General features: G+C 35.8%; 1 pseudogene; it reads left to right on the top strand.

The window, feature by feature from the left end:
* The first annotated feature begins 2,429 nt into the window (after nucleotides 1-2,429).
* Nucleotides 2,430-5,325, top strand: LOC125866391 (cysteine-rich receptor-like protein kinase 2; annotated as a pseudogene).
* The last annotated feature ends 587 nt before the right edge of the window (nucleotides 5,326-5,912 follow it).

Raw genomic sequence — 5,912 nt, 5'->3', positions numbered from 1 at the left:
GTAATGTAGTTACAAAAGCAGCCCCACAAATATTTATTAAAGTTTTTCATTAGTAGTACTGTTTTAAGTCTTTCATTTCATTTGAAAAATTCAAACAAACTCTTTCTTGTTGTTGACTTATCTCAACAAAAAATGATGGCCTCCGTTTAAATTTTTTGGTCTAATTTACTTTTTCTGTCTCAATTTTACGTGAAATTTTTCGCTTTTTGAGAGTTATATAATTTAAATTTAACTAAAAATTTGCGTATGAAATCTTTAATTTTTTTAAAATGAAATTTATATATTCGCAATAGTACAAAAGTCACAATAACTCACAATTCAAAATAATTAAAAAGATATATGAAAATTTTACGCTCAAAGATAGACTTGTTTGAATCTCAAAATCAGAAAAGTGCAACATAAATTGAGATGGAGAGAATATTTTTTAAGAGTAGTATGATCTTAAATTAAATAAGTATAAAATATGTCAAACTATTATTTAATTTTGTAATCTAAAACATATCATATATAGAAAAATACAAATAAAAAATTGATGGAGTAAGACAAAAAATAGGACAAATAAATTAAAATTAAGAGATAAAAAAATGATGAGAATTACCGCGAAATGAGAAATGCTCTTTCATCCTCAATTAAAAGTTTCAAATTCAAACCTTATTGAGTATAAAATAAATGTTTTACCCCAATAAAAAAAAATTCAACACGAATTCAAATTTAGTCGGCTCCAATACAGATATAATCATACTTGACACCAAATTGGGAAACCAAAAATCGTATAAAATGATTTCTCTCACAAAGCGACTCATTATCAAAACCACTTTGATTCATTTTCATCAATAAAACAAATTTTCTTCTCTTTTCTCTCTGTTTCTTCGTCACTCTGTTTCTACAACTTTGACAGTAGCTGATCAGTTTTCACTGGCGATCTCTCGGTTTCAACTCGAAAATCGGGCAAATTCAGACTGTTTAGTGATCAGAAGGAGTTCTGTGAGTGTTTTTTTTCCGTCTTATTCTTTTTTTCACTAATTATTAAGTTTTTTGGTAAAATTTCAAAAATTAGCTTATATTGAAAAGTGTTTTTTCAAAAAAAAAAAGGGTGAGAAATAATAGTTTGTGTTTAGGCAATAAACTTAAAAAAAGCTTGAGCAGCAATTAATGTTCATCAAACTTTTAAAAGTGTTTTTAAAAAGTTTGTTTCGATGGATTTATAACTGATGACTTATAAGCATAACTTAATTTATGACTATTTAATTTGTTTTTGTTATTTTGGCATTAAATAGCCAAGCTCAGGGGCTTATTTAAGACTAATAGTAATAGTTTAGGTGGGCAACGAATAATTCGTGTAAAGTTTAGGGGGGCCTTTATATTTTCTTGGGATAAGGCACAAGTATCCCCTAGACTATGACCGAAATCTCAGAGATATATCTCAACTAAACTAAGGTCTTATTACCCCGAACTCGTTTGTTTTGTAATTTTATACACCTTTTGATGTATGTGACACACTCTGTGACTCGATGTAGTTGAGGCGCGTGGGAGATGTTTGAACGACGTAAGCCAAAAAGGTGTTCAAAATTACAAAAAAATGAATTCAGGAGTAATAGGACCTTAGTTTAGTTAAAATATGTCTGTGGAATTTCAATCATAGTCTAGGAGGGTACTTGTGCCTTATCCCTATTTTCTACCTTGAAATTTTGGTAAGGAGTATATAAACAAAAGAGAACCATCAGCAGTTGTGGTGGACGGTAAGTACTCCCTACATTAACAGTTGTAACGGTAATGTGAACACCCAATAATTTAAGACATAATACATAAATATGCCCTTTAATTTGTCTTCAAATCACATTTATGCCCTTCAACTTTGGTGTGCACGAGTAGACACTTAAACTTGTATAAAGTTGAACAAATAGACACACATGTCCTACATGTCATCCTACACGTCATTTTTTGTCCTGCGTGGTGTCCTACGTGTATTGTGCCACGTAGAAATTTGTTCAAGTTTATACAAGTTTAAGTGTCTACTTGTGCATATCCAAAGTTGAAGGGCATAAATGTAAAATGAGGTCAAGTTAAAGGGCACATTTATGTATTATGCCAATAATTTAACTATGAAAGTAGCAAAAAGTTATAATTTAGCCAAAGGGATAAGGCACAAGTACCCCCTTAGACTATGACCGAAATCTCAGAGACACACTTTAATTAAACTAAGGTCCTATTACCCAAAACTCATTTCTTTTGTTATTTTGTCACATTTTTAGCCTACGTGGCCTCGAAACATCTCCCACGCGGCTCTACTAAGTGGAGTGACGGAGTGTGCCACGTAAGTCATATAATGACTAAAATATGAAGGATTAAGACCTAGACATTCATTAAATGCAAACAAACGCGGCCTATGTTGATTTTCTTACATTGTTTTCTATGTTGTACAGCTCATCTAGCAAAATGGAAGGAGCGACTCCTTTAGTGTTATGTAGTCACTTTGTTGTCATGTTGATCCTACTTCTACCAGATACATCAGTGGCTGAACCAAGATCCCAGATAATCCAGCTCATATGTGGAAACAAATCAACGGTTTCCGTCCCAAATTTTGTTGGTACAATGGAAACGTTAAGTGAACAAGTGAGAGCTAGAGGATATGGAGTAGCCGTTACTGGCACTGGACCAGATGCTACTTATGGAATTAGCCAATGCTATGGTGATCTTTCATTAATTGACTGTGTCTTATGCTTCTCTGAAGCGCGAACCCTTTTTCCCCAGTGCTTCCCTTATAACGGAGCGCGAATATATCTTGATGGCTGCTTTATGCGAGCGGAGAATTACAGCTTCTATGACCAGTATTTAGGTCCAGAGGACAGGCGAGTATGCGGAAACAGGATGACAAAGGGTTCATTGTTCCAACAGAATGCTAGGGCAGCTGTTCAGCAAGCAGTTGGAAATGCACCGAGTAATAATGGCTATGCGCGTTCCCAAGTGTCATTTCCCAGGGATTCCAATGATACTGCTTATGTTCTCGCTGATTGCTGGAAGACGCTGAGTGCGAATTCCTGTGCAGCGTGTTTGCAAAATGCATCTGCCTCTATGTTACGATGCTTGCCTTGGTCAGAAGGTAGAGCTCTGTACACTGGATGCTTCATGAGGTATTCCGATACCAATTTTCTCAATGCTATTACTACCAACGGAGGCTCGTCATCAAGGGGTACTTTTTTCTCTTTTTTCGTCCTGGTTTACCTGTTATTTATCGGCTGAACACGTAAATTTTACTTGCAAATCACCATATTGCAGGAAAAGTTGTAGTCACTATCATTGTTGTTAGTTCCGTTGTCGTTTTGGGAGTAGGTGCTTTCATTGGTATTGGTGTCTGGAAGAATAAACTAATCCAGAAGAAGAGAAAAGGTAAATACTTTTGTGCCAAAAATTAGTCATTAGGATATCAATGATGTACATATATTGCAGCTTTATTCGAAAACTTAGAATAAAAAAATTTGAACTTGTTAGGTGCAAATGATGCCGAGAAATTAGTGAAGATACTTCATGACATCAGCTTGAACTTCAAGTATTCGACGCTTGACAAAGCCACGGGGTCATTTGATGAGGCCAACAAGCTCGGGCAAGGTGGATTTGGCACAGTTTATAAAGTATGTAATAGCTGAATGTAGTGCAATTCAATATAATACTTGAAGTGTTGGCAATTAATCCGAGTCTGAGGCGTGATTTGTTGCAGGGTGTTTTGGCAGATGGGAGAGAGATCGCCGTCAAAAGGCTGTTCTTCAACAACAAACACAGAGTTGCAGATTTTTATAACGAGGTTAACATAGTCAGCAGCATTGAGCACAAAAATTTGATAAGGTTATTGGGATGCAGCTGCTCAGGACCGGAAAGCCTTCTTGTATACGAGTTCCTCCCTAACCAGAGTCTTGATCGCTTCATATTTGGTAAGTAAGGGTCGGCTATATGAATCCTCATTATTCTATTTACACTAAACTCATGTCATCATCACACAAACTAAAGATAGAAGTGAAAATAAGTAAACGCCATCGCGTTAAGACTAAATGCTGTGTTTTCACATAACAATGCTAGAATGATTTTGTCGCGTATCTTGATTCTAACTTTAAAATTTGACGGACCCTATCAAAGGTAAAGCTCTAAACTGGGAGAAAAGATTTGAGATAATTATAGGTACATCAGAAGGATTGGTATACCTTCACGAGAACACAAAGACACGAATAATACACAGAGACATAAAGGCAAGCAACATCCTGTTGGACTCGAGGCTCCGTGCAAAGATTGCTGATTTTGGGTTGGCCAGGTCNACATAAGCACTGTCCTTGCTGGCACATTGTCAGTATTTCTTCGTCTCGTCTTCTAATTTTTCGCGTAAAAGTACACAAAAAATGCAAAGACTAATATGGTCCAATAATGCAGGGGATATATGGCTCCAGAATACTTGGCACATGGTCAATTAACAGAAAAAGCAGATGTTTACAGCTTTGGAGTTCTTCTACAGGAGATTGTTACTGGAAGACAAAATAACAAGAGAAAAAAAGACGAAGCTACAGTCAGCATAGTTTCCGATGTAATTTCTGATCAGTCATTTCTCTCTTGAACCAAATTTTAAATCTAGGAAAACATTTCTGTTCATTGATCTTAACTTTATTGGATGAAATTCACAGGTGTGGGAGCACTTTGAACGCGGGATAGTGGAGGAGCTGTTTGATCCGAATCTCATGTTGCATAACTGCCATACAATCAATGTACAAAATGAGGTAGCGAGAGTGTTACATGTTGGACTTTTGTGCACTCAAGAGATCCCAACGTTACGTCCATTCATGTCTAAGGCATTAAAAATGCTCGTCATGAAAGACGAAGAGTTGCCTCCTCCTACTAAGCCGCCATTCGTGGATGAGAAAACCATGGATCTTCATGACCCTTGGGAGGATTACTCACTTAAACAAGGCAATTCTTCTTCAGTTGCCAACTTATCTCATAGTTCTTTTTACCCCAGATGATGATATCTCAGTGTCCTGAAATTGAAGCATAGATTATAGGCATATACATAGATAGACACAGTCTAGTCCCTTGGGTTTCAAGGGTGTTCTATGTAAGTTCGTGAAGTTTGTCGTGTACAAGATATGTGAAGTGTAGTTCCTAAGTCTATACTCAGATACTTAAATTTGTATAAAGTTGAATAAGTAGACACGTGTGTTTTATGTGGCATAATACACGTAGGACACAAATTTTCATTAGGATGTCCCATTAGATGTGTGTGTATTTGTTCAACTTGATACACGTTTAAGTACCTACTTGTGCACACCAAAAGTTGAAGGGCATAAATGTGAAATGACGCTAGTTAAATGACATATTTATGTATTGTGCCCTACCTTTCATGGCTTCTTATATAGTTTCTTTGAACTAGTCATTGGAGGTCTTAGACAGAGATGACAACTGTGAGTATGCGCATCTAAACACTTCAACTCGTTTCCACTGTACCAGTTGAACCGTAACATTATTGGTTGACTTAAGCCTTGTATTTATCATGGTTAAGTAATAATAAGGTCAAAATTCACGTTTGTATGTAGTTTTTATTTTAAATCAATGTATTTTATCCTGAAGAAGTAATAACATGTCGAAGATCACAAATTTTTAAAATATTTTTCATTCTTAAACCCGTATCAAATCAAACTGTGTCACATTAATTTAAATAGGGTGTTGGGAAAGGCAAGTACAAAATAAATGTGCACTACATGGCGATAGCAGAAGAAAACCCAAGTCAAAACTTCCCCTTCTATTAAAACCAAGAGAAGACAAAATAATGCAAGAACAAACTGTTTGGGCAGCAAACACTTCAACCAAGCAAGAAAATAAATCAACACACGAGACACCAAAGTTTAACGTGGAAAACCTTTTCGGTGTGAAGAGTA

This window comes from Solanum stenotomum, chromosome 1 (genome assembly GCF_019186545.1).
Source record: "Solanum stenotomum isolate F172 chromosome 1, ASM1918654v1, whole genome shotgun sequence".
In the NCBI taxonomy this organism is placed as follows: Eukaryota; Viridiplantae; Streptophyta; class Magnoliopsida; order Solanales; family Solanaceae; genus Solanum; species Solanum stenotomum.
This window is presented reverse-complemented; position numbering and strand designations above follow the sequence as displayed.